Genomic DNA, 27356 nt, shown 5'->3' with positions numbered 1-27356 from the left:
TCTCTCTGTTTATACACACACACGCACACACATAGATACAATATGTGTGTTTATCTATGTGTGTGTATGATTTATCATCTCTTTCATCTCCTAAACACAAACCACTTTGATTTAGAAATTCTGTTGGTGTGCACAGAAATCTAATTATTTGATTATCTCACTTTACAGTTTCTTAATTCGTATATGTTTAGACGCCCAAATAAGAGCTGCTAAAGTTACAACGAGAAAATATAATTAATTCTGAAAAAAACTAAGTTGTCCTCCACCCTCACAAAACAGATAGTTGGTAACAGCTGTTCTTAAACATGAGTTTTTCACGTTTTTAAAGCCTATGATGATACCATTATAGAAGCACCTGAGACTCTCTATTTGGCTCAAACCTTTTAGCTATTATTCTAGTGAAAACAGATAAAACAATTATATGTCCCCACGAACTTTATAGACAGTATTGTTCCAAAGGTAGGGCACACTCACTCACTTTCACTTGTACTTATGTGCACTCACTCTCATTCATTCTCTTTCTCCCTCTCCCAGCACTCCTAATCTCTTTTGCCTTGCTCTATTTTTTTTCCATATACTTATTACCTTCTAGTATATGGTATAATTTACTCTATTAACTTCATTGTTTGCACTCTGTTATGTCTTACAAGCACAGGGATGCTCATCTATTTTGTTCACTATCTAGAATAATGCTTAGCCCCGAGTAAGCTCTCAGTAAATATTTGAATAAACAAATGGAATTCAAGATGCTCGTAATATACAGCAAGAGAGCATTAAATGAAGTTAAAGTAAGCTAAGGCCTGTGTTTTCCTGTATTCATTACTGCTCAAAGTGTATTCATTTTCAACTTTGATAACTTAAGGATTCATATGGTAACAGTAGTTACTGAACAATAGAAATAGAGTGTATAACTTTTAAAGTAGTGAAAGAAAATTTGAAGTGATAAAAAATAATCAACCTAAAATGTGGAAATAAAAAAGAAAATAACCAGAATTATGATCAAATACAGAAAGCAGAACAGTAAATACAAGTCTAAAATATATTAGTAATTGTATTAAATGTAAACTGACAAAATTCTCCAGTGGAAAGACATTGAATTTAAAATACCTTAAGAAATAAATGCTGTTTACTACAGACACAGCTAAAACATAAGAATATAGAAAGGTTGAATGCAGAATGACAGAAAAATGATATAGGACACAGAGACACATTTAAAATAAGTATGTAGAAATCTGAAAGCAAAGGATGGAAAAAAGATTTAACATGCACTTACTGAACAAAAGAAAGCTGGTGGAGTTATATCAATATCATACATCATACTTTTTGCTTTAATGCAAAAAGAAACATTAGAAATCAAGAAGCTTACTCCAAATTGATTAAAGTTTCAATTAACCAGAAAAATACTTTTAAGTTAATAACTGGGCAAAAAGAAATATAAAAATCAGAACATATTTTAAACTGATCTTAGTGAAAACAGTATCTCAAAACTTATTTCACACAGATAAAGAAGTATGTAGAAGGCAGCTCAAAGCCATAAATAATACTTTTCAAAAAGAAGAAAGGCTGAAAATTAATGTGCTATCATTCCTTTATAATCAGTTAGAATAAAACATTTAATAGAACATTCACTTAAGCAGTTAGGACAGAAAAAATTAAAGAAAATGAAGGGAAAAAGAAATAATAAAGAAACATTGTCTTAATTACTACAGATTTAAAATGAGTCTTGCTATCTGATAGCACAAATTCTCCCATTTTGCATCTTTTTCAAGAGCGCTTTAGCATTCTTTGGGTTTTGACTTTCCATATATATTTTAGAATCAGCTTGTCAAGTTCCAAAAAAATTGTTAGGAATTTAACAGAGATCCTATTGAGACTGTTTTGAGTCTATAACGATGAAAAGGAAATGGATATCCTCTAATTATTCAGTCCTAAAATGTATGACTATCTGTCTCTATATACTGAGTTCTACTCTAACATGAGATGTAAACCTTGTCTGATTTTTTCCTTAAAAGTCCCTGAACATCTTGTTAGATGTCTTTCACAGGAACTTCATGCTTTTGAAATTATTTTAAATGATGCATTTTTTTAAAATTTCATTTTCTGTTTCTTGATGGCATATAGAAATATGCTTAATTTTTAAAGTATTTTTTAAAATAACAGTTTTATAGGTCTATTATTCATATATAATAAAGTTCACTCTTTTATAGCATACAATTCACTAGGTTTAGTAAATTAACAGAGTGACTGTATGCTAACAGAGTGATGCAATCATCACCACTGTCTAATTTCAAAATATTATCATCACCCCAAAATGCACCTCTTCCTCATTAGCAGTCGCTCCCCTTTCACCAGCTTCCTCCATCCCTGGCAACCACTGATCTACTTTCTGTGTTTATGGACTTGCCTATTCTGAACAGTTCACATAAATAAAATCTTGGGGGTCTTTAGTAACTGGCTTCCTTCTCTTAGCATAACGTTTTCAAGGATCATCCATGTTATAGCATTTATCAGCACTTCATTCCTTTTAATTGCCTAGTAATATTCCATTGTATGGATATACCTCAGTTTGTTTATCCATTCATCAGTGTAGGAGCATTTGGGTAGTTTCTAGTTTTTGGTTATTACGAAGAATGTTGCTACTAAAACTTCTGTGCAATTTTTTGTGTGGATGTATATTTTCATCTGTCTTAGGTATATACCTAGGAATCAAATTACGGAGTCATATTACGATGTGACTATATTAAACACTTATGTTTAGCATTTGAAAATAATTCATGTCACTTTCAGATGGAAGCATTTAAAGATGGCTCACGAGTGTCCATGCTCTCCTTTCCCCTACCACACCAAATGGGAAACTTCCATGTTCCAAATTGTTACAGTTACAAAATAATGGAGTTTCCCTGAACTTAGACCTCCAAGTTATTACATGGAGAAATTGTCCCAGAGAGTTGTCTTAGTCCATAGGAGACTTTGCATCAATGAAGAATTGCATTAAGTCCATGGGATTTGAAGATTATTTGTTACTGCAGCGTAACCTAACCTATTCTCACAGACACCAGGCTCACTTTCTCCAGTAATTAAAGTAGTAAATATTAATGAGATAATACCCATCAGACGGCAAAAAATTAAATGTTCTGGCAATATGAAGTTTGTCCATCTGGTGTAGAGCAATAAAAACAGGAATGAAAATTGGTGAATCCACACTAAAAATGTGTGGCATTATCTAATAAAGTTGAAGTCTACAAGTCCTGCTAGCCTGTAATTTGTCTACTGGTTTTATGCTCTAAAGAAACTCCTGTATACCAGCACACTTGTAGATGGATCATAGCTGCTTTATTTATAGCGGCAAAAGGAAGGAAGGGAGGAAGGCAGGAAGGAAGAAGTAATGGGTGAGGGAAGAAGAAAGGAAGGAAACTAAATATGCATAATCAGAATTCATTTTTTAAATTAATGTGTTACATTTATACAATTGAATATATCCAGCAATAAAAATGAACAAACAATAGCATTCAATTACCAAAAAAAGTATTGAGCACCTCTTACCTGTTAGGCCCTATTTCACACACTAGGGACATAATAGTGAGCAAAACAGGACAAAATTCTGCCCTTGTGGAGTTTACATTCTAGTGGAAATGGGACAGAAAAAAAAAAGATAATTAAGAAGTCATACAGTATTTTATAAGATAAAAATATGCTATAGGGAGACACAGAGGAGAGGAGAGAAAAAGAAATGAAAGGAAAGGAAAGGAAAAATAATATATTACAAGGTAAGAAGATATGCAATTTTAAATACTGTAATCAGAGTAGGCCTCATTGAAAAGGAGACATCTGAACAAAAACTTAAAAGAAGTGACAGTAACAAGGCAAACCATGTGGAAATCGGGAGGACAAGCATTCAAGGCAGGGAAAGCTAAAATGAAAAGTTGCTTTCTAACACAGTCAAGAAATAGCAAGGAGCCCAGTGTGGCTGGACTGAGTAAAGTGAAAGGAAGAACAGTAGGAAATGAGACTAGATAGGTAAAGTGGCAGGCAGAATGATCAGGTAGGGCCTTGGAAGTTATCCTAAGGACTTTGGTTTTTACTCTGTGTGAACCAGAAATCTATGGAGAGTTTGGAGCAGAAAAGTGACATGATCTGACACACATTATAAGAGGAGAGCTCTGATTGCTATTTTGAGAATGTATTGAAGAGGGCAAAAGGTAAAAGCAGGGAGAACAGTTTGGAGGTCCTTGCAATAACCCACATGAGAGTTGATGGAATCTTGTACTAGGGTGGGAGCTGTCACTGGCATTTGAACCAGAGCAATTCCATCTTGAGTAGGGGCTGGGTAAAATGAGGCTGAGACCTACTGGGCTGCATTCCCAGTTAAGGCATTCTAGGTCACAGGATGAGATAGGAGGTCAGGACAAGATACAGGTCATAAAGACCTTCCTGATAAAACAGGTTGCAGTAAAGAAGATGGCCAAAACCCACCAAAATCAAGATGACAATGAGAGTGACTTCTAGTCATCCCCACTACTACACTCCCACCAGCGCCATGACAGTTTACAGATGCCATGGCAATGTCAGGAAATTACCCAATATGGTCTGAAAAGAGGAGGCATGAATAATCCACCCCTTGTTCAGTATATCATCAAGAAATAGTCATAAAAATGGACAACCAGCAGACCTTGGGGCTGCTCTGTCTGTGGAGTAGCCATTCTTTTATTCCTTTACTTTCCAAATAAACTTATTTTCACTTTACTCTATCTAATCTCCCTGAATTCTTTCTTGCACGAGATCCAAGAACCCTCTCCTGGGGTCTGGATCGGGACCCCTTTCCTGTAACAGAGCCATGGAAGTAATGAGAAGTCATTGTATTCTGCATTTGTTTTGAAGATAGAGCACAGAGAATTCCCCAACACATTACAAATGAGGTATGAGAGAATAGGAGGAATCAAAGATGACCCCAAGGTTTGGGGCCTCACTAACTTGAAAGATGGAGATGAGGGAGACTGCAAATAGTGCAGGTTTGGGAAAGATGAAGATTCCATTTGGAAAATTTGAACTGGAGATGCCTACTAGACATCCAAATGGAAATGCTCAGTAGACAGCTAGATATAAAGATCTGAAGTCCAGAGGCAGGAGTCAAGGCTTGAGCTATCACTTTCGGAATCATCAACACACACACAGAGACAGATTGCATGAAATCATCAAAAAGCATGGAGAGAAACGAGCTACACCTTAAGGTACTCCAAGGTTAAAACCTCTAAGAGAAGAGGAGAGGCTGGCACAGGAGACAGAAAGGAGCAGCCAGTGAAGAAGGAAGAAAATCAGCAATGCATGTTGTCCTGGAAGTCAGAAGTCAGTAAGGGACTGTTTCAAGGAGCAGAGTAATAACCGTGACAATGCTACCAGTAGTGAAGTAAAATGAACACTGACAACTGACTATTGGATGAGCAAAGGTAATATCATTGGTGAACTTGACAGTAGTAGACCTTGATGTAGTTTTAGCACAATATTGAAAACAAAAGATTAATAGGAATGAGTTTTTTAAACAGTGTGAAGAGAATAATTGGAGACAGGGAATAGAGATAACTTTTTTTTTTTTTTTTGAGACAGAGTCTCACTTGTCTCCCAGGTTGGAGTGCAGTGGTGCGATCTTGGCTCACTGCAACCTTCATCTCCCAGGTTCAATCAATTCTATGCCTCAGCCTCCTGAGTAGCTGGTATTACAGGTGCCTGCCACCAGGCCCGTAAAATTTTTTTGTATTTTTAGTAGAGACGGGATTTCACCATCTTGGCTAGGCTGGTCTTGAACTCCTGACCTTGTGATCCACCCGACTCAGCCTCTGAAAGTGCTAGGATTACAGGCATGAGCCACCATGCCAGACCGAGACAACTCTTTCAAAAAATGTTGTTTTAAAGGAAAGAGAAGAAATCCCTTAATCTCACAAACATGCTAAGCAAAATAATCTATGAATGAATGCCTACTATAATCATATAAAACTTTTTTTGGGCCAGGCATGGTGGCTTACACCTGTAATCCCAGCACTTTGAGAGGCCAAGGCAGGCGGACCATGAAGTCAGGAGATTGAGACCATCCTGGCTAACACGGAGAAACCCCATCTCTACTAAAAATACAAAAAAAAAAAAAAAAACCCATAGCCGGGTGTGGTGGCACACACCTGTAATACCAGCTACTTGGGAGGCTGAGGCAGGAGATCGCTTGAACCCAGGAGGCAGAGGTTGCAGTGAGCTGGGATCGTGCCACTGCACTCCAATCTGGGCGAACAGAGCGAGACTCCATCTCTAAATAAATAAATAAATAAATAACTTTAAAAAAGGGTAAATTAGATTTGTGATGAAGAAGGAACAAACAAGAAGTTTTGGGATGTTTGCAATGTTCTTTTTTTGGGGGTGGTGAGTAGTGAGAAATTTGCCTTATAATTACCTGTCATATGGCCGGGCGCAGTGGCTCACACCTGTAATCCCAGCACTTTGGGAGGCCGAGGCAGGTGAATCACCTGAGGTTGGGAGTTTGAGACCAGCCTGACCAACATGGAGAAACCGAGTCTCTATTAAAAATATAAAATTAGCCGGGGCGTGGTGGCGCATGCCTGTAATCTCAGCTACTCAGAAGACTGAGGCAGGAGAATTGCTTGAACCCAGGAGGCAGAGGTTGTGGTGAGCTGAGATGGCGCCATGGCACTCCAGCCTGGGCAACAAGAGTGAAACTCCATCTCAAAAAATAAAAAATAAAAATAAAAAACTAATTACCTGTTATAATGATTTATCACATTATCTGTCAACCATTAAATTTGTTTTATATGTTTCTCCCTATATTCGTTACAGTTCAAATTTTTTAAATATTTTATTTATAGTTATGTAAGATTTGTAGTTTAAAATGTTTTAAATATTAATAAGATTATGTGTGACGATAACAGGTAATATCACTATTAAGTCACAGAAAGTATTCAATCAGCCTGGGCAACACAGCAAGACCCCATCTCTACCAAAAAACAAAAAACATGTTTGAGAAGGAATATTCCAAACTATAAGCAGATCGTATGTGAATAGCAACTCCAAAAGGTTGTATGTACTGAGTCTGGTCAGTAGGTGAACATTTGCAACTTTCTAATTTAATTAAAACTGGAATTTGTAAATCACACAAAGTATTAAGAATTAGAGCAGACTATAAGCCTTTTTATTCATTTTTAACTCCACAGGACATACTCTTTAAGTGGGTGTGTTTGGCTTTCAGTACGAAAAATGCAGTACAATATCTGCCGACAGAGTTCTTTTTTTTTTTTTTTTTTTTTCCTGGATACTTTTAGTATTTATTTCCAAGACCTCCCGGAAATATTGCACTTCACAAATACACACCATTTGGTCCTATAGTAGTGATCTAAGTGTGAAGAGATTACTTTTTTCTCAGTAAATTGGTGAGAGAGTAAGTCCCCACATCACAAAGGAGGAACAGAGCCTCTGCCAACCCTGACGACACTCCCAAGCTGTGGGCCGTGAGCTGTTGGATCCATCCAGTTTCAGTTGTTTTCCAAATGACTAGCAACCAGGGTATGTTTGAGTTCTACGATTCCCTGTTCACTCGACAAGCAATTTACTTAAATCTCTGAGCATCTGTTTCAACGGAGATGACTATCCCTACTTCGCCAGAGAATATGAGGGAAGATAAATGCCTGAATAACTTATGACATTTCCAGCCCAAAGGCAAAAAGGCACTGAAAATAAGTCAAAATGTGCTCATAAAAGAGTACTTCAAATCCATTTCACTCTCCCAAATTGCACACAAAGCACGTGTGGGTGAGAAAAGATTGTTTTGTTATTTTGAATCCAAGCCACGGAAAAGAGGCAGAAATATTCTTAAACCTGTCCTTACTAGTGATAACTAAGTTTCAAATAATCTTGAAAACATTGCTGATAAAACATTAGAAGTAGCAACAAAAGCTACTCTAACATTCTCTGTCTGCTAAAACAACCCGACATTTTCTTTTAATCAAAAAGAAAAGTACAAAGTACACCAACCCTTCACAGTACATACTCACTGTACAACTTGTGTGTGTGTGTGTCCATTCCTAATTTCTGGTTTATCTGTTTAGTTAATCTCTGCTATTTTCTGGGATTCATTCCAAGGCAACTAACTGCATTACTAAAATTGGCATCTCTGCTATTGTGCTTAATTTCAGAGCGGCTCAGAAGTGACCTGAAACCAATTTTTTAACATTCTGCCCACAACTTTATGCTAAAAAGTAGCGAGCACTGTTCAAGAACAATAATTGATAGGAAAGGGGCAATGTTTGTTTTCCTCCAAATACATTTTTATTTCCTCCAGATGGACAATACTTAAAGAGAAAACGTGCTATGCTAAAGCCATGTACTTTTGTTGCAGTGTTGCAAATACTAGCTTAAAGATTACTTAAGGTAATATGAGAGGTGTAAATATTCATATAAATCTATATGTTTCTGAGCTCTTTATAAATGTTTTTCTCTGCACCTTTTGGTTGGAAAATCCTAAAAGCCTAAGTCATAAATGCATATAAACTAATGCCAAGATTAACACAGATTGTTTTTATTTCATGAAATTATGAAACTAGCAATGTTTGTAACAAATTAAAGAGTTAAGGAATTTTACTTTTTTATTCTAGGGCATACCTTAGATATTCTCAAAAGGCCCTCAGAAATTATCTTAATCCAACCCTCTAACTTGAAAAAATGAGGAAACTGAGGCCCACTGAGGTTAAACTAACCACAGTGTCATAAATAGTAAACAGGAAATCATACCAAAACTCAGATTTTCGGATTCCAAGTCCAGAGCCGTGAAAGGGTATTTGTTTCAATATACTTTAATACTTACAGAAATAAATGTTAACAGAGGACACCCGAGGCAACCCTTCAGTATAAAGAACTCCATTAGGCTGACAAGAGCCCAGAATTCTAATCTGTCTGCAAACACAAGTCCTAGAAATAACACCAGAAATAGCCAGTTTTTAAATGGCACCGCACCTGGGGTTTCCAAATGATTCCTTAGTTGGGTCTCTTTCTCACCACTACAAATCCCTTTCAGTAAGTGGTTTGGTTGGGATTGGATTTGGGGTTTTGCTGCTGATGCTGCTGCTGCTGTTTAATTTGCTTGCAGGGAATGGGGGGAGGTGGGAAACAAAAGCTTAGGTCTAAACCATCCCTACAGCACAATTATTTTTTCTCTTGTCATTCGAACCAGTAAATCCTCTTCAGGGCCCCAGGGCTTACTGTTTTAGGTGGCAGTCCCTTCAGTTTCCAAAGTAGGCAGGAACCCTGGAAAAGAAGTTGGCGGGGTGGCATGCTCTCTCGGTGGTCCTGGGCAGGTTCGCGCCAGGCGCGGCCGGTTGCTCTCAGCCTTGCGCCCAGATCTTCCTCGCCCCGCGGGAGCCGAGAGTCGCCCGGCGCCGCACCCACCCCACCCCCGCAGCCCGCCGGACGCTGACCCCTTTGGTGGTCCCGCTAAGCTGCCCCGGACTCCTGGTCCCTAAGCGGCCCGCGGAGCTCCGCGTCTGCCACGCGCGTCCCAAAGCCCCATTCTCGAGCTACGCGGAGCGGGAAGAGGTGGCAATAGAAGGTGCCGGAGAGGGAAGCGGGTCCCACCTCGATCCGGATCCGGGGGTCCAACTCGACCGAAGGCAGAGATGGCGGCGGCGCCGGGGCTCGGGCACCTGCGTCGCGCGGGCTCGGCCGGCTGTGGGCTCTGCGATGGGGCCGCTCCGAACTCCTCGCCCAAGGTGCGGGACAAGTCTCAGGAGAGAGGAGGGCAGCCGAGTGCGTGGGGAGGTGGGGCTGAGCAGGAGCGGGCTAGGGTGGGGAGAAGGGAGGGAAGAGTCGGGTGGCCGCCCGCGCGAGCCCCGCGCCCTCCACAGCCGCCCCTGAGCGGGAGGAGCCGACTCGAGCTGTCAGGGAGGCCGCGCAGGTGGCCGGGGGCAACGGCGGGGAATGCCGCTGCGGGTGGCCTCGGGCCCGCGGGAGGAGAGACCCGGAGCTGGGGAGGGAGGACCCCCTGCCCGCAGAGAGGCCGAGAGCCCAGGCGAACCTAGCAAGCACGCGGCGCCGCGAGTTCCCTGCGTCGGTGGCTGCAGGCTTGAGATAGGCAGTGGGTTTCCCCTGATCCTCCCAACCCCAGACTTCCAGAACTCTGCAGCAGCAGGTGTGTAAAATGCTACAATTAAGGTTGCAATAAGTGGGAGGAGTGGGAAAAGAAAGCTCAATGGAAAAGATCAAAACAAGTGAGGTCATGAGTTTCCTGATACCAGGGATGCTTCCACCAGCATCTTCGTCATGCTTGTGAGGAAGGCTGAAGAGGGCATTTGCGCATCTGGTGGGTGGGGGTGTTTGGAGGGGATTGAGCTATATGTCCACCACTCTTTCAATCCTGAAATTAAATGTTTGACGTAGCAATTTATTTTTGAAAGTATCCTTGGACAGTCTGATTCCAACTCCAAAGTAAATAAACATTTTCCGGCCCTCCACTCAAAATGTTCATTCATTATTTGTCTATGTATTAAATACATCTTTATTGAGGAGGTACTATGTGCCAGACAATATGCTAGGTGCAGTTATAGTGTTCCTTGAACTTAGAGTTAGGGGTGGAAGGACAGACACATAAGCACGTATTCATACAATTATTATCAGGACTGGGTGATATGAAGGAAACCAACAGAGTAAGGGAGAAAGAATGAAACGTAGTGGACATTCTCTAGATTGGATGGATGGCTAATTTTTAAAGGCCTCTACTTAATTTGACTAATGGCCTCATAGGAGGAAGCATTCAAGGCACACAGGGAAAGTGAGTTACGGGAAGTAGCCCACAGATGGGTAGGCCAGAAGCAAGGTCTCCCGGCTCCCTGGCCCAGCTGCTGTGCGTTATGGAAGGAACCTTGCTGTAACTTCGCAAACGGAACTTCTCCTTCTTAGGAATCGCATCTCAGGACCAATGTCACTTTTTTGAACAGCACTTGGATCTCCAGACCAGTTGTTGAAGTCACTTTATTCAGAAATGTCATATTTGTGTACTAAATGGGCTTTCACCACTATCTGTGGTAGGCAAAAAATAACGCAGAAACACTAACCCTTGGATATCCCCCAAACCTCAACAAACAGACAGGTGTCTCTATTGGATGGAGACAAGAATTGAGGTAGGTTTCTCCAGATTATTTAGGAAACAAAACAATACAAAAAGAGTCTTTAATTAAATAATCAGTACTAACTAACACATTAGTTTCCTAGGTCTGCTGTAACAAATTACCACAAACTTGACACTCAGACAGAGATGTATTCTCTCATTGCTTTGGAGACTAAAATTCCAAAATCAAGGTTTCAGCAGGTCTGTACTGGCTCCCAAGGCTCTAGGGGAAAATCCTTCCTTGCCTCTGGTGGCTTCAGGAATTCCTTGGCTTGTGACCACATAACTCCAGTCTCTGCCTTCATCTTCACATGCCTTCTCCTCTGTGTCTGTGCCTTCTTCTCTTCTTTCTCTGGTAAAGGACATTTGTCATTGGATTTAGGGACCAACCAGATAATTCAGGATGGTCTCATCTCAAGATTCTTAACTTAGTTACATCTGCAAAGACCCTTTTTCCAAATAAGGTCATGTTCACAGGTTACAGGAATTAGAATGTGGACATTTTTGGTGGGAAGTCACCATTTAACCCACTATAACTAGTAAACTAATAGAGATCAAAATCATTGTCTACTGTGGTATTGGGTGTCATTCCAGCATCATTATTTGAAATTGTATTGGCACTAAATATAATTAATTATTTCATTGTGAACTACTAAAAATAAGTATCGCTGGGCATGGTGGCTCAGGCCTGTAATCCTAGCACTTTGGGAGACTGAAGCGGGCAGACCACTTGAGCCCAGGAGTTCACGACCACCCTGACCAACACGGTGAAACCCCATCTCCATTAAAAATACAAAAATTAGCTGGGTGTGGTGGTGCACACCTGTAATCTCAACTACTTGGAGGGTTGAGGCAGGAGAATCAGTTGAATCCGGGAGGCAGAGGTTGCAGTGAACCGAGATCGCACCACTGCACTCCAGCCTTGGTGACAGTGAGACTCCGTCTCAAAAAAGTAAATAAATAATAAAAAATAAAAATAAATATCATTAAACCTGGGCATTTTGAAGAATAACTGTCCTGTAGGAAGCAAGTACAAAGGCTCAAACCCTCAACTTGTGTTTGAGTTGCAGGCAATCCTTGAAGGGCAAGCATGGCACCTCATAAGTGACCGTTGTTACAGAAATGCATCCTAAATGCATCTCTATAGATTTTTGATAATGTGCCAATACTGTGCTCCGAGTGAGAGGGTCCTTATAGAATTTACATTCTAGTCTAGGAGACACCTTTGAATCTCATTTCATCTGGCACAATATTGGGTACATACCTGAAGCCTGATAAAGAACTGTGAATGAATACATGAGTAAATACCAAGCAGCTGAGCAAATTATTACTACAGTGAAAAACATCTCTACAATAAGAAGATAGAATTTGCTAGAGCAAAGCAGATTAACACCCTGACTCATTCAGTATTCTCTTGAGAGAAGGGAAAAAAAAAAAAAAAACACCCTAAAAGGAAAGCTTTGATGTGAAAAAGAAATTAATGAGATCACCTATCCTCTCTTTTGAAAAAAAATCAATACTACGCTCATTTACACAGATACAGATCCTGCTGGGAACAATGAATCATGACTGAAATTATAGTTACTTAAATCAGGAGAAATATTTTATCCAAGTATTTTAGTTGTTAGTTTCAAAAACATAAACATTGCTCAACTATTAAGTTGAGAATGTTGATACGCCACTTCTTGAAACTCTTTACAAATAATGATTTGAATGACTCCCTTTTCTTCCCAGCTTAACTCTTTTCTCTTTGACTTTCCTTCCTATTCTTCCACTCTTACAATGTTAAGCAATCAACCTATACCTTAATAACTACCAAACCGGGTCTCATTCATTGACTTACGTGGCTTACAGGTCCATCCCTGCACCAGTCGTGTGGCCAGTGAGTTGGAATATGATGACTGCCCAAGTATGTCACCTGACCTGGAAAATGGGGGATACGAGGAGGGTGAGTTTCAACCTAACCAAATTACTGAATGCAGGGAGAAAGTGGAACCCCAAAATAAAATTAGGGTGCTTTTACTGATGGGGAAGTTGACAAACAAAACCACATATGTCCACTACAGTAGACACTCAGAAAAGCTTGTGGTTGAACTGACTGTAGTTTTAAATAAAACAGTGACTTAACTTGGCCATGATACCCTAAATGTCTTTTGGAAAGTTTTTCAGAATAAAATAATAATTGTAACTATGATTATATGTCTAATTACCACACAAATCTTAAAAATTTGCATTCAAAACTGCATATAAAAGCCTCCCGAGTAGCTGGAATTACAGGCACCCACCACCACACCCACGTAATTTTTGTATTTTTCGTAGAGACGGGGTTTCACAGTGTTGACCACGCTGGTCTCAAACTCCTGATGTCAATTGATCTGCCCGCCTCAGCCTCCCAAAATGCTAGGATTACAGGTGTGAGCCACCGTGCCCAGCCAGCAATAGACTATTTAAATAGTACCAATGCCATTTCCAGCCAAAAGAAATTTATATTTAATGTACATGAAACTTTTACCTCCTCATGGAAAAACAATTTACAACTTGTAAGTTGCAACCGCTAATTCAAGAACTATTGTGTTCAATGAGCCAATGATATAGAACTATTTCTATTTTGGTTCCTAACATATCTCTGAGAATAAATCCCTTTAAAACCTAAATGACCAAGTAAAAATAAATTATTGTGTTATGTGAGGTGGCAGCTTTGGTTAATGGAATAAGTGATAGAAGACACTGTGACAGTCTTTTTGATGTATCAATATGGCTAGGCTGCAGTCCCCAATTACATAATCAAACACTAATCCAGGAGTTGCCAGATGTCATTAAAGTCCATCATCAGTTGACTATACATAAAACAGATTATCCTAGATAATCATGGTGGGCCTGGTTCTGTCAAGCCTTTCAGTCAGATGGCTGTTTTAAGGGTTTACAATCAGACAAAAGGCCTTAACCCTTTTTCCATTTAGGACAAAAAAGTGCAGCTCACTGCCAGCACTCATTTAATTTTACATTAGACACATTCTTTGAGGCTGAAGCAAATCTGACTGATTTTCAATGTGAAAATAAAATATAAAAACTGTTCTTGGAGTTATTTCTAAACAAAGCTAACACCAGAATCATCTGAATCATCAGAATCATCTATTATGGAAAAATCAGGTTAATCAAATGAACCTTCAGCCAACAACTATTGGGAACAGGCCCCCAAATCTGGCCATAAATTGGCCCCAAAACTGGCCATAAGCAAAATCTCTGCAGCACTGTGACATGTTTGTGATGGCCATGACGCCCACGCTGAAGGTTGTGGGTTACCGGAATGAGGGCAAGGAACACTGGGCCCACCCAGAACCGAAAACCGCTTAAAGGTGGTTCTTAAACCACAAACAATAGCATGAGTGATCTGTACCTTAAGGACATATTCATGCTGCAGATAACTAGCCCAACCCATCCCTTTACTTCAGCCCATCCCTTTATTTCCCATAAGAAATACTTTTAGTTAATTTGTAATCTATAGAAACAACGCTTATCACTGGCTTACAGTTAATAAATATGTGGGTAAATCTCTGTTCGAGGCTCTCAGCTCTGAAGGCTGTGAGACCCCCACTTTCCCACTCCACATGCGATATTTCTGTGTGTGTGTCTTTAATTCCTCTAGCGCTGCTGGATTAGGGTCTCCCGACCAAGCTGGTGGTCTTGGCAAACAACTCTTCAATAATAATGTTAACATCATCCATAGGACTGCTACATTTTCTAGGATTTGACATTTTCAGGGATTGAGAATGACTGTATTTTGTAAATGGAAATACCACTACTAAAAACAGAATGTGAAAAATAGAATGATGTCTTTTGTTTCTGAAGTCAATATACTGGAGGGATGCGAAAATAATAATAAAAGCATATTACTTGGCAAAGTTATCTTGGGGTAAATGCTACAGCTACAGGCACTATTGGTGGGTATTCTCTGGGAAAACTGGTTAAGTCCAGGCATGGTGGCTCACTCCTGTAATCCCAACACCTTGGGAGTCCAAGGCAGGAGCATCACTTAAGGCCAGGAGTTCAAGACCAGCCTGGACATCATAGCAAGACCCTATATTTAAAAAACATTTTTTTGGCTGGACACTGTGGCTCATGCCTGTAATCTCAGCACTTTGGGAGGCCGAGGCAGGCAGATCACGAGGTCAAGAGATTGAGACCATTCTGGCTAACATGGTGAAACCCCGTCTCTACTAAGAATACAAAAACAAAATTAGCTGGGTGTGGTGGCGGGCCCCTGTAGTCCCAGCTACTCAGGAGGCTGAGGCAGGAGAATGGTGTGAACCCAGGAGGTGGAGGTTGCAGTGAGCCAAGATCACGCCACTGCACTCCAGCCTGGGCAAAAAAGAAAAACCCAAAATCAAAAAAAACAAAAAAAAAAAAAAAAAAAAAAATTTGTAAATTAGCCAAGCTTGGTGGGGCAGACCTGTAATCTTAGCTATTTGGGAGGCTGAGGTGGGAGGATTGCTCAAATTCAGAAGTCAAGGCTGCAGTGTGTGTGTGTCTTTAATTCCGTTACCCGGCATAGCAGGCCTTTTGTTAAAGACTCCCTTCACCCTTGTACACACCCGCAGACTTACATGCGTCAGAGTTCCAGCTGGGCAACCACACTCCCGCATGACCTGCAGCTCACCTGCATTCCACAAGTTTGTAAATAGCAGTTTCGGTTTAACAGTTTCGGTTAACAGCAGTGAGCTGTGATCACACCACTATACTCCAGCCTGGGCAACAGATCAAGACCTTCTCACTTCCTTCTGAGGAAGTAGAGTTGTTAGAATCTGTATTTCTACTAAAAGTCTGCTTAGATAGAAAGATAGAAGGCTATCTTAAACAGACTTTTAGTAGAAATATGGATGTTAACAACTCTGCTTCTTCAGAAGGAAGTGAGAAGCAAGGTAGAGAAAATATATATTGCCCTGGAGAATACCTAAGTCATTATTAACAGGCTATTGGTAGAAATACGGACATGAAAGTGGCTGCTGGAGACCAGACGCAGTGGCTCACACCTGTGATCCCAGCACTTTAGGAAACCTAGGCGGGCAGATCACTTGAACCCAGGAGTTTGAGACCAGCCTGGGAACATGGCAAAACCCTGTCTCTACTGAAAATACAAAACTTAGCAGGGTGTGGTGGTGTGCACCTGTAGTCCCAGATACTTGAGAGACTGAGGTGGGAGAATTGCTTGAACCTGGGAGGTGGAGGTTGCAGTAGACTGAGATCACACCACTGCACTCCAGCCTGGGTGAAAAAGTGAGACCCGGAAGGAAAGAAGGAAGGAAGGAAGGAAGGAAGGAAGGGGGGAGGGAGGGAAGAGAGAGAGAGAGGAGGGAAGAAAGGAGAGAGAGAGAAGGAAGGAAGGAAGAGAGAGAGAGAGAAAGAAAGAAAGAGAGAGAGAGAGATGGCTGCTACTGAGGACTCAGATGGAAATGAGAAACGTGTTATTGGAAACTGGAGGAAGGGTGATACTTGTTATATAGTGATAGAAAGCTTGGCAGAATTGTGTCCTGCAGTTATGTGGAAAGCAGAATTTGTAAACAATGAAACTGGGCATATAGCTGAGGAGATTTTCAAGCAGTGTTGAAGGCACATTTTGGTTTCTCGCTGCTTATAGTAAGATGTAAAAGGAAAGATAAAAATTAGGGAAAGAACAGTGAAACCAAAAGTTGCCAGGACTTGATGACTTAAAATGTTCTCAGCAGAAATTAAGGATTCATTGCCAGAAAAGTGTGTTGTAGAGAAAAAGCCAAAAGTGTGGCTGGTAACACTTTTGCTATTACCTCAGAAAGATAAAAATCAGTATTCAGTCACACAAAAGACTCTTTAAAGAGATGAAACAGGTGACCCATGGATCCCCTCGGCCTTCTTGGACCCCCAAGATAGAGACAAGATTATCTAGGAAAAAATCTATAAACAAGCTTCTTTTCTTCTGCGGTGAATTTCTCTAATACACACAGGAAAACTACAAGATTCTGGAGAATTTTTTACCAGTGGAAATACTGCCACCTTGAAATTTAAAGGATAAAGTATGAGACAAAACAAAGCCATTGGACCTCCAAAATTCCACAGACAAGAAACAGGCTGATAAAACTACTCAGATGTAAACAGATCACACTGCAAAACAGACAGAAATCCTAGGCCTACCAGAAACCCAATCAACAAAAACCTCTGCAGGTGAGGAAACAGGATTCTGCATTTTAATAGGCACACCAAATGAAATTGGAGAAAACTACATTTAGGAGGAAGGCAAGAATTATGGTTCACTTCACATATTGGAAAGATGGTAATGAGGAAAATGTGGTAGACTATTCTATGTAGCTCCTGTAAACTGAACTAATGTCAGTGCGTGGAATGAATAGGGAGCCAGGTTTAAACGAAATCTGAGGAATAACTTTCTAATTCTCACAACTATTGGAAGTGGAATGGGCTTTCTGGTAAGACAATGCACTCTTTGTTAGGCAGGAATCTAGACCCAACATGGCGGCATTACCCGGCATAGCAGGCCTTTTGTTAAAGACTCCCTTCACCCTTGTACACACCCGCAGACTTACATGCGTCAGAGTTCCAGCTGGGCAACCACACTCCCGCATGACCTGCAGCTCACCTGCATTCCACAAGTTTGTAAACAGCAGTTTCGGTTAACAGTTTCCAAAGACCCCTTCCTCGTGACCCTTACTCAACTCCTGCCCTAGTAGTTTCAAGACTCCCCAGGCCCTGTTTGCACAACCAGCTTCCCTACCTCTCAGGCTGTAAGAAGACCCTACCCTCCTCCCTCAGTGCGACTTCCTCGGCCTGCACCTTTGGACTGAGGAACCTCGCCCGCAAGCCCTAATAAAGGCTATTCTCACTGCCGTTTGCCTTGTGTCTTCGTTCCCGGTTTGGCTCCAGCCTCAGTTTACCTTTACACTCTTCATAATAGATATTTTTAAATACAGGCTAAATTATGTTCATCAGGGATGTCATAGGATGGGATTGGATGGGAGACGAGTTAGACTGGAATGATGGTGATTAAGACACATCAAAGACTATTATTCGAAGCTACAACTTCAGAGCATTTATATAAAAAGATTTGGGGTGTAAATGATGAGTTAGAGAGTAAAAATGTTACTGACTATCCACAATAGAGTTGATTCACCCTCCATAGAACAGGACCAATTTTTCCCTCCAAAGGTGGTGATTGCTTTACTTACTTTGCCCACATGTGTTCTCCATTGGTAAGGGGAGAGAAGTAACATACAGACAGAGATCAGAGACAACTTATTTTCAAGATGGTCAGGGTGAACTGGCAAATCTGAAGCAGGAAAACTAGCTGATGCAGATTATCACTTAAACATATATACACATGCCCTGACTTTCACCAGCTCAGTTAAGCAAAGAACCACTAAGTAGCTTCACAGCTTATGGTGCATTTGCTCTGCCCTGACTTTCAGATTGATTGTGTATAAATCTTTCAGGTCTGGAGTACCAGTGCCCTGCAGGAACCACTAGTATCTATAGTTACAGGAGTATTTACCAAAGTTTTCTTGACTTTGACCAGCTTTATACACTGTATCCCATTTGTAATATCAAAGAAGTCTGGAACAAACTGGTAGAGGTAAAAGGACATTTACTATTACCATCTAAAAACCGTGGGAGATTACTCAAAACATTAAAATTTCATGAGAGAGATTTGAGACTACTCGGTTAGTATGGTCTAAAGAGAACCATGAAGCTTTGTCTTTCTTTTGCGATTTTGTGTTGCTACAATTGCTCTGATTTGCCCTTGTCTTTGGAAGGGAAAAGGGTGATGGGGTGGCAAAATCAAGGTCTCAGAACAGGTGATGAGTCTTTATGAAATGGGTACAGAGGCACTTACAGCTAACAGCAAAAGAGCTGTATTTGCAAACTTGAAAGGTGTTATGGTATGGTACAAAAGAATTCACCAATACAATTAATAGTAATAAAAATTCAAGTATATGCTTAGATTTAAGTAAATGCCTTCTTACGTACTGAGTTGCATTAGCTGGATAAACAATATAGCTGTTTAATTAAATAATGGATTCTGAGACCAAAGTAAACATTAGAAGAGAAAACCTTTTACATAAAGATATTTAATTTTGGGGGTCACTTGACATGACATTTGCAGATAATTAGTAGGCCTGCTTATTTGAGTAAATGGCAACCAGTATCTCTGCCTGAGCTGGAAACACATTTAGCAATGGAAAGTGGTTTTTTGTTTTTTTTTTTTTTGAGACGGAGTCTCACTCTTTCGCCCAGGCTTGAGTGCAGTGGCGCGATCTCGGCTCACTGCAACCTCCACCTCCTGGGTTCAAGTGATTCTCCTGCCTCAGCCTCCCAGGTAGGTGGGATTACAGGTGTGTGCCACCATGCCTCGCTAATTTTTTTGTATTTTTAGTAGAGACCGGGTTTCACCATGTTAGCCAGGATGGTCTCAATCTTCTGACCTCGTGATCCGCCCACCTCAGCCTCTCAAAGTGCTGGGATTACCGGTGTGAGCCACTGCACCCGGCCAGAAATGGAAAGTTTTGTTTTTTTGTTTTTTGTTTTTTGTTTTTGTTTTTTTTTTTGAGACGGAGTCTCGCTCTGTCACCCAGGCTGGAGTGCAGTGGCCGGATCTCAGCTCACTGCAAGCTCCGCCTCCCGGGTTCAACGCCGTTCTCCTGCCTCAGCCTCCCGAGTAGCTGGGACTACAGGCGCCTGCCACCTCGCCCGGCTAAGTTTTTTGTATTTTTAGTGGAGACGGGGTTTCACTGTGTTAGCCAGGATGGTCTCGATCTCCTGACCTCGTGATCCGCCCGTCTCGGCCTCCCAAAGTGCTGGGATTACAGGCTTGAGCCACCGCGCCCGGCCCAGAAATGGAAAGTTTTAAACCTCGAGTATAAAAGTTGACTTAACGAAAGCCTAAAATCAATTTTACACATTAAATGCAAATGGTACCCATAGAATACATTTCATTCCTCAAAAAGTTTTAGCAATTTAAAGTTAAACCAAATAGTTAATAAGCAATAAAAGAAAAGTACTTTAAAATTTTAGAAAGGAAATTGAAGAACAAATAAGGAAAATCTGAGTTTCAAAATCCTTAATTAACAGGATAATTAATATCAACTAACGAAGTTGACTATCTTAAGTGCTAGCAATTTTTTCTTTAAATTTCATGATATTCAAAATATCTCTTACTAAAGTGCTATCTCCAGGCCCAGCCAGATAATTTAACCCAAATTCTCCAAGACACACAGTTTTTATAGTGCTCATTATACAATACTATATTTTACTAATATAGTTGCTCCATAAATGCTTTTTGAATGAAAGGGGCATTTTATGAAAGAAAGACAAGAGGAACAAATACATACAGAACAAATAAACACTCTATTGTCAAGCCACAAATTGAGAAAAACAAATACTAATAACAAGAAGGCTTAGACATTAAAATACTTCAAGCTATCCTTATGTTTTTCTAAGAAGTTCTAAGAAGGTATTCTTGGGGTACAAAAGTAAAAATGAAACTGTATCTATAATTTATATTAAAAAATAAATATGAGATGTTTAGAGAACAATTATATGAACACTTACCTACACACAAAAAAATGGCTTTGTCATTCCTTCTAGGAATTTAAGGTTTCATAAAATATTCTTAAGGTAAAGCCTTGACCATTTTACGGACTTGCTCAACAGCATCTGTGTCTCTGCACCGCCTACAGGATAAAGTTTAAACTAAGTCTGGCACTGAAATTCTTTCTCAGTATATTGTCAGCTTAATTTACCAGTGTTTTCTTCCACTTCAGGAAAGAACTCACATTTACTTAAAAGCATCTTTGCATTTATTTTCACTTTCTGATTTTGTTCATGCTATGTCATCCTGAATGTTATTCCTTCATTCCACAACATCCCTCCCTCAACCATCACCCACCACCATTATCTGCTGGCTGAGATCCTAGCCAATATGTCAAGATCCAACAAAATATTCCTTGTAATCTCCCAAATTGGGACTAAGCTATCTATGGTCTATGATCATTTATAAATTTATTTGGTTTCCATTTTATCATGAAACATTATCTGATTCATCTAACGACTGCTTATGCATATCCCTATATAAATGCCCTGAGGGCAAATGTTATGTCTTATTAAAGTTGTTTGTTTCATTATTTCCTAAAGTATTTATGACAGTATCTTAGATGTACAAATTGCTCAAATAATGTATATTGGACTCAAGTGTAAAAGGCAAATTTTACTGTTTTCCATTTGTATAACTAAAAAGAACAAAAAAGTGATTAAAGAATAGATACTTCACAATGATTATATGCCTATAATATTGTTTTAAATTCACATACCAAAGGGATTTTTATTCTAAATTACCATAGAACATGCATTATAGGAATTATATGTTCAGCATAATCTCAATGGATTTTAAAACATATATGCATAAGAAAAAATGATGAGCTATACACCAAAATGTTATCAAAGACTATCTTCAGATTATGGGATAATGGATACATTTATTTTCCTGTTTATATTTACTTTTCTAATTTATCTACAACAATCATATGTTTGCTAAAATAATTGGGAGGAAAAGAGTTATTTGAAAATATCTATGTAAGACCATGTGTTCTTTGGAAGCTCTTCCTGGGAACTAGAACCTTTCAGATTCTCCTGCAGGCCTGGGGCTGCCCGGTTACTGTTGGTGGCTCTTCACCGGCCAGTTGCTCAACCTGTAACTCATTTAGACTCCTAATCTGTTGAAACACCTTTCCTTGCCCTTTGAAATCTGCTGGCATGAATATGGCAGAATCATATTTCCTTGACTGTCTGAAAAGCTACGTAACAGCAGTGAAATTCATAGCAGCTATTTACACCGTGATCAAGAAGCTGTTTAGAGTTGAAAGGCAAGTCAATTGGATTGTTAATAATTTCATACCAAGAGCAAAAATTACTTAACCCCGAGATTAAAATTAACAACAGAACATGGACTAAAATATGACTTCCCCATGGAAATTTTTTACATTTTTTCAGTACTTCATGCAGTATCCGTATTTTTTTATCTATTTGCTTATTTCTCATAAATGAGCAACACAGTGTAAGAAAAACTACAAAATTCTCCAAATTGTATACATAAGCCAAATCAATTATTATTTCCTTGTACCTGAAAGAATATCATGAGAAATAAAGTAAAGAGAATAAATCTTGGGAAATAACTCCTAGAATATTACCTGAAAAGGCTGTTATAAATAAGCAGTTGGCCAGAATAAAACTATTTCAGAATTATGCAGCTAAGTAAAGTTTTTGTGGAGAAGCATTTCAGATTTAAGTCCCTATGAACCTCAAAGGAAGTGTCCAACATTTCTGACAATCCTGATAATTGGTACACACATACTACAAACCAATTTTCACAAAGCACAGAGCACTTTATTCTCTGCAGGAGTATAATGGGATTTGAGAGCAAAACCCACCAGGCCTATTCCCTGACCTATATGCCAACTCTCATGGTTAAACTGCTGCAAAGTTTACAAATTTATAATGAAATGGCTGTGTTATTTTCTTTCCAGAGCCCAGGTTCTAATTCTGAACTAATGAGTCATAAAATACCTAGTCAGTATCTTGTTCATAATTTTAGTTTCTTGCTTTTATCATATCAATGTGACATAAAGGAAACCTTTATAAGTATAGGCACACAAGGTAGATAATGCAATTCAGTGTTCTTACCAGACTACTCCCCGCCTCCCCTACCTCTGATCAAAGTATTTATTCCCTTTTGGCGGAGAAACTGTTCCTTTCCTGACACCAAGCACATGGATCTAGGCGGAGCTACCAGTTACAGCATGCTGGCTTCAGAGGCCACACTGCAAGTGCTCCAAGCTGGACCCATCATAGTATCCCACATTCCTAACTCTGTAATTGGTAAATAGGGTGAGAACACGATTAGAGAAAAGCCAGTCAAGATTGTTCTCTGAAGCTTTTCAAAGAGGAGCTTGGATGAGGGCAGCATGCTGTAAGAGTCAAGGAGGTGAAGAGCTTTTTCCTTCCAGATGGCGAATATATGCAGTTGCAAGCTGCAGCTGCTAGGAGCCAGGTTCTCTGCCACATATAAGAACACAGTCTGAAGTAGAAGACAAAATTTAAATTTCAGGTCGCATAAGCAAATGATCAGAAAGTGTGGCTTAATTTTTTTCATGCAACTGAACTTAATTTCTTCAATGATATCCTGTTTTACTAGATGATAGAAACTCAACCTTAATGAATTCAGGCTCCTACTTCTTTTCCTTCAGTTCACATCTAATTTTAAGCAAGGGACATGGGACAGAAGGAAGGCAGGGCCAGAATAAGCAAAGATTCTGATATTTGGTCATTTGTTGAATTTGGCATCTCCCTCCTTATCCTGTCTGTTTTTCAAGGGTTGATGCACATGGATCCATGCCAAAGGTCACTTCAGGATCAATGACTCTCCTTCCTGGCCCCCAGTGCCCTGCTGAAGTGCATTGAAAAGTGTTCTCCAGCACCACTCTGGGCTCTGGGCACCTTGGTGAAGGCCCAGCAACATGACTATGCCAGGTTCAGGAATTAGTCTACTGCTCCTACACCGTGCTGAGGCAAGTTGGAACTCCAGGAAGCTGCTTCAGATCTGAGGACCTTCATCACAACGGCTATTCCTACATACTGCCCCATGCTACCTGATAGGGTTTAGATTTGTGTCTCCGCCCAAATCTCATGTCCAGTTGTAATCCCCAATGTTGGAGGTTGGGCCTGGAGGGAAGTGATTGGATCATGGGGGCAGTTTCTACTGAATGGTTTAGCACCATCCCCTTGGTGCTGTTCTTGTGGTAGTGTGTGGGAGGTGTTTGGGTCATGGGGGCAAATCTCTCATGGCACTTTGCTGTCCTTGGTGTAATGAGTGAGTTTTCACAACACCTACTGGTTTAAAAGTGTGTAGCATCTCCCCCTTCTCTCTCTTGTTCCTGCTCCCACCATGTGAAACAGATTGCTCCTCATTTGCCTTCTGCCATGATTAGAAACTTCCCGAGGCCTCCCCAGAAGCAGAAGTCACTATGCTTCCTGTACAGTCTGCAGAACCATGAACCAATTTAACCTCTTTTCTCTATAAATTACCTAGTCTCAGGTATTTCTTTACGGCAATGAGAGAGCAGACTAATACACTAACCCGAGTTGCAGAGGGCTTTTCTCTCCACCCCTAGCTCTATCTGGAATAAAGATGAGTAGCTCTTTCTACTCTGTGATTGTCTCAGCTGTTGTGATAGTTTTCTACAGATGGTGGCATTTTCCCACATTTGCTAGTATCTCAGGCACAGCTCTTCAAACTCAGTCCTGTCTTTTCTGAACAAAAATTATCCTGTTCATTCAACTACCTCTTACATGGCAGAATTGGAATGTGAAATTTTTTAGGGTAGGAATAAGATCTTACTTTTTAAAAAGTTTCAAGTTAAATCAGTGCTTAGCATATATGCTCTTAAGAAATGTTTTGTGAATACACAGATGAATTAATGAATGGGGCAATGTGATTGCAAGACCTTGGTTGCCATTTTTTGGGAAAAATATATATATATGTGCGTGTGTGTGTGTGTGTACATATATATGAACACTAGAGCAATACTTTTCAAATTTGGATGTGCACATAAATTACCTGGAGATCCTGTTGAATGTAGATTCTGATTCAAGTCTGGATTGGGGTCTGAGACTCTTCATTTCTAACTGGATTCCAGGTTGTGCAGATGCTGCTGGTCCTAGAACCACATCTCAAGTCACACTGCTCTAAAATCATCTGACAATGGGACTCTTTAGGACATACTGGGTTGCCAGTCACTGGAAGTATTTAAGCAGATGTTACTATTTGTCAGAAATCTGACAGAAAGAATGTAAGATTGTTAATAATAGGGGAAACTGGGTGTACAGTACACGGGAACTTTCTGTACTATCTTTGCCATTTTTCTTCAGATCTAAAACAATTCTAAAATAAGTGTCTTGTTTTGTTTTGTTTTTTGTGAGACAGGGTCTCACTCTGTTACCCAGGGTTGGGTACAGTGGGAGTGTCTATTGCTCCTCCCCCAGAGGGTTCAGTTCTGGGATATGAATTTCACAGAGTACTTCAAAGTTTTTGTTTCAATTATAGATTGGCTGTACTTGACATAATAAAGCAAATTCAATTTAAAACAATAAACACAAATGCCTGCTGTGTTGCCTAGTGATAGTATCATCTACTAGGTGCAGAGCCCCTTTCCCAGTGGTACTGAGAGGTGAAGCTGGCTGGGCTTCTAGGTTGGATGGGGACTTGGAGAACTTTTCTGTCTAGCTAAAGGATTGTAAATGCACCAATCAGTGCTCTGTGTCTAGCTAAAGGTTTGTAAACACACCAATCAACACTCTGTGTTTAGCTAATCAGGTAGGGGACTTGGAGAACTTTTGTGTCCAGCTAAAGGATTGTAAACGCACCAATCAGTACTCTGTGTCTAGCCAAAGATTTGTAAATGCACCAATCAGCACTTTGTCAAAATGCACCAATCGGCAGGATGTGGGTGGGGCCAAATAAGGGAATAAAAGCAGGCCACCCAAGCCGGCAGCAGCAACCCCCTGCGGTCCCCTTCCATGCATTGTTGGTTCGCTCTTTGCAGTAAATCTTGCTGCTGCTCATTCTCTGGGTCTGCGCTGCCATTATGAGCTGTAACAGCGCAAAAGTGTGCAGCTTCACTCCTGAAGCCAGCAAGACCACGAACCCACTGGGAGGAATGAATAACCCCATATGTGCCACCTTTATGAACTGTAACATTCACCGCGAAGGTCTGCAGCTTCACTCCTGAAGTCAGTGAGACCACGAACCCACCAGAAGGAAGCAACTCCAGACACATCTGAACATCTGAAGGAATAAACTCTGGACACAACACCTTTAAGAACTGTAACACTCACCACGAGGGTCTGCAGCTTCATTCTTGAAGTCAGCGAGACCAAGAATCCACCAATTCCGGACACAGTACCAACTCAACTGTCTTTTTTTCCCTTTTAGCCTTCCTTTTCCTGCTAACGTGGGATAGCTCTCTTAATCTTGAGAGCCTGAATTCAATCCTAGTCTGTGCTTTTGAGATTCAAAACACAGTGTGCTGTAACATCTCCTTCTGTGGCAATGCACATAAAAATGCCAATGAGTAGATGAGGGTTACAGGATAAATAAAAGAAAGTACTGGTGGAATCACATAAGGTAATCAAAGTATTCCTCTGCAGAGGGCACAGTGTCCAGAAAGAAAAGTAGCAAAGGCCACATGAGGGAAGTGTGCTGCAGCAGCACCTAAGTCTTGGCCCTAGGTTCTGAGTCCCTTCTAAAGTGCCTGCTTCTGCCTTGTTAAAGCTCAGTTGATCAACTATTCATTTAATTCTGTGAGTTACCTAAGGATCTCTCCTTAATTCCCTCTCTTTACTTAAGCTAATTGTAGCTACATTTTTACCACTTGCACCTTACAGAATCCCACCCAAAATAATAGCTTTGCCAAAAAGGAGAATTTTTATTTCCTGGAATCAGAAAAATGTCAACAGTCAAGCAACAGGAATAGGACACATGTAGATGGTCTTCGGGAACCCTAAAATCACCAGTAATCTTCTCCATCTCTTGTCTCTTCTTCTTCATATAAGTCAGTTTCATTTCCCGTTACTTCCACATAGTGGAAAACATAGTGCTGACCATTCCCAGGTTTTCCATAGAGTGGTTTCCATCACCAGATAAAGGAAGAAATAAATCAGTTTCTATTATTTTGTTTAAGTAGTAGAAATGTAAAGAGAAAGAAAATTATTGAGTTCTCTAATTATTCCATGCCATGTGGACAACAGCTTGTGTTTGGATTGTAGTGGTAAAGAAAATCTCCTCTTTATGACCAAGCTATCCAACCCTTTTAAAACTCCCTTTTAAATGTATACAAAGGAAAAAATAAATTTGAAAAGATTGCTCTGTGTTTTTCTTAAGCTAAATTCAGAAAACAGAAAGTAGTGAGAATAAAAACAAAGCAAGTTTTTAAACAGATAAAAATTTTAAAAACAATCATGCGTTAATGCCTTTGCACTCAATATTAAATATAACATAACAAAGAAGGATCTCATATTCCTAACACAGAAGAATTTTAAAGTCAAGGAGACTAAACTGTGATAACATATGCCCTGTTTCTTGTACCTCGTCCAAGCATAAGATACTGTAAAAATT

The 27356-nt window shown here is 40.1% G+C and overlaps 1 protein-coding gene across 5 annotated transcripts in view; it reads right to left on the bottom strand.

Moving 5' to 3' along the window:
* The window catches only part of LOC116276357 (leptin receptor-like), an 86158-nt gene extending 75988 nt beyond the window's left edge, over positions 1-10170 (bottom strand). For 2 of the 5 annotated variants that reach the window (XM_031669589.1, XM_031669596.1), the window contains exons 1-3: positions 10061-10170; positions 9622-9825; positions 9250-9294 (exon numbers count right to left, since the gene is read on the bottom strand). The gene's annotated coding sequence lies outside the window, so the exon portion shown is untranslated. Of the gene's footprint in view, positions 1-9249; positions 9400-9621; positions 9826-10060 lie in introns of those variants that run through there. The other 3 variants (XM_031669598.1, XM_031669590.1, XM_031669591.1) reach the window with 3 other exon arrangements.
* Between the last annotated feature and the right edge of the window lie 17186 nt (positions 10171-27356).

The sequence above is a fragment of the Papio anubis genome, chromosome 1, assembly GCF_008728515.1.
Source record: "Papio anubis isolate 15944 chromosome 1, Panubis1.0, whole genome shotgun sequence".
Taxonomy (NCBI): Eukaryota; Metazoa; Chordata; class Mammalia; order Primates; family Cercopithecidae; genus Papio; species Papio anubis.
The sequence above is the reverse complement of the archived record's forward strand: the minus strand, read 5'-3'. Positions and strand labels throughout refer to the sequence as shown.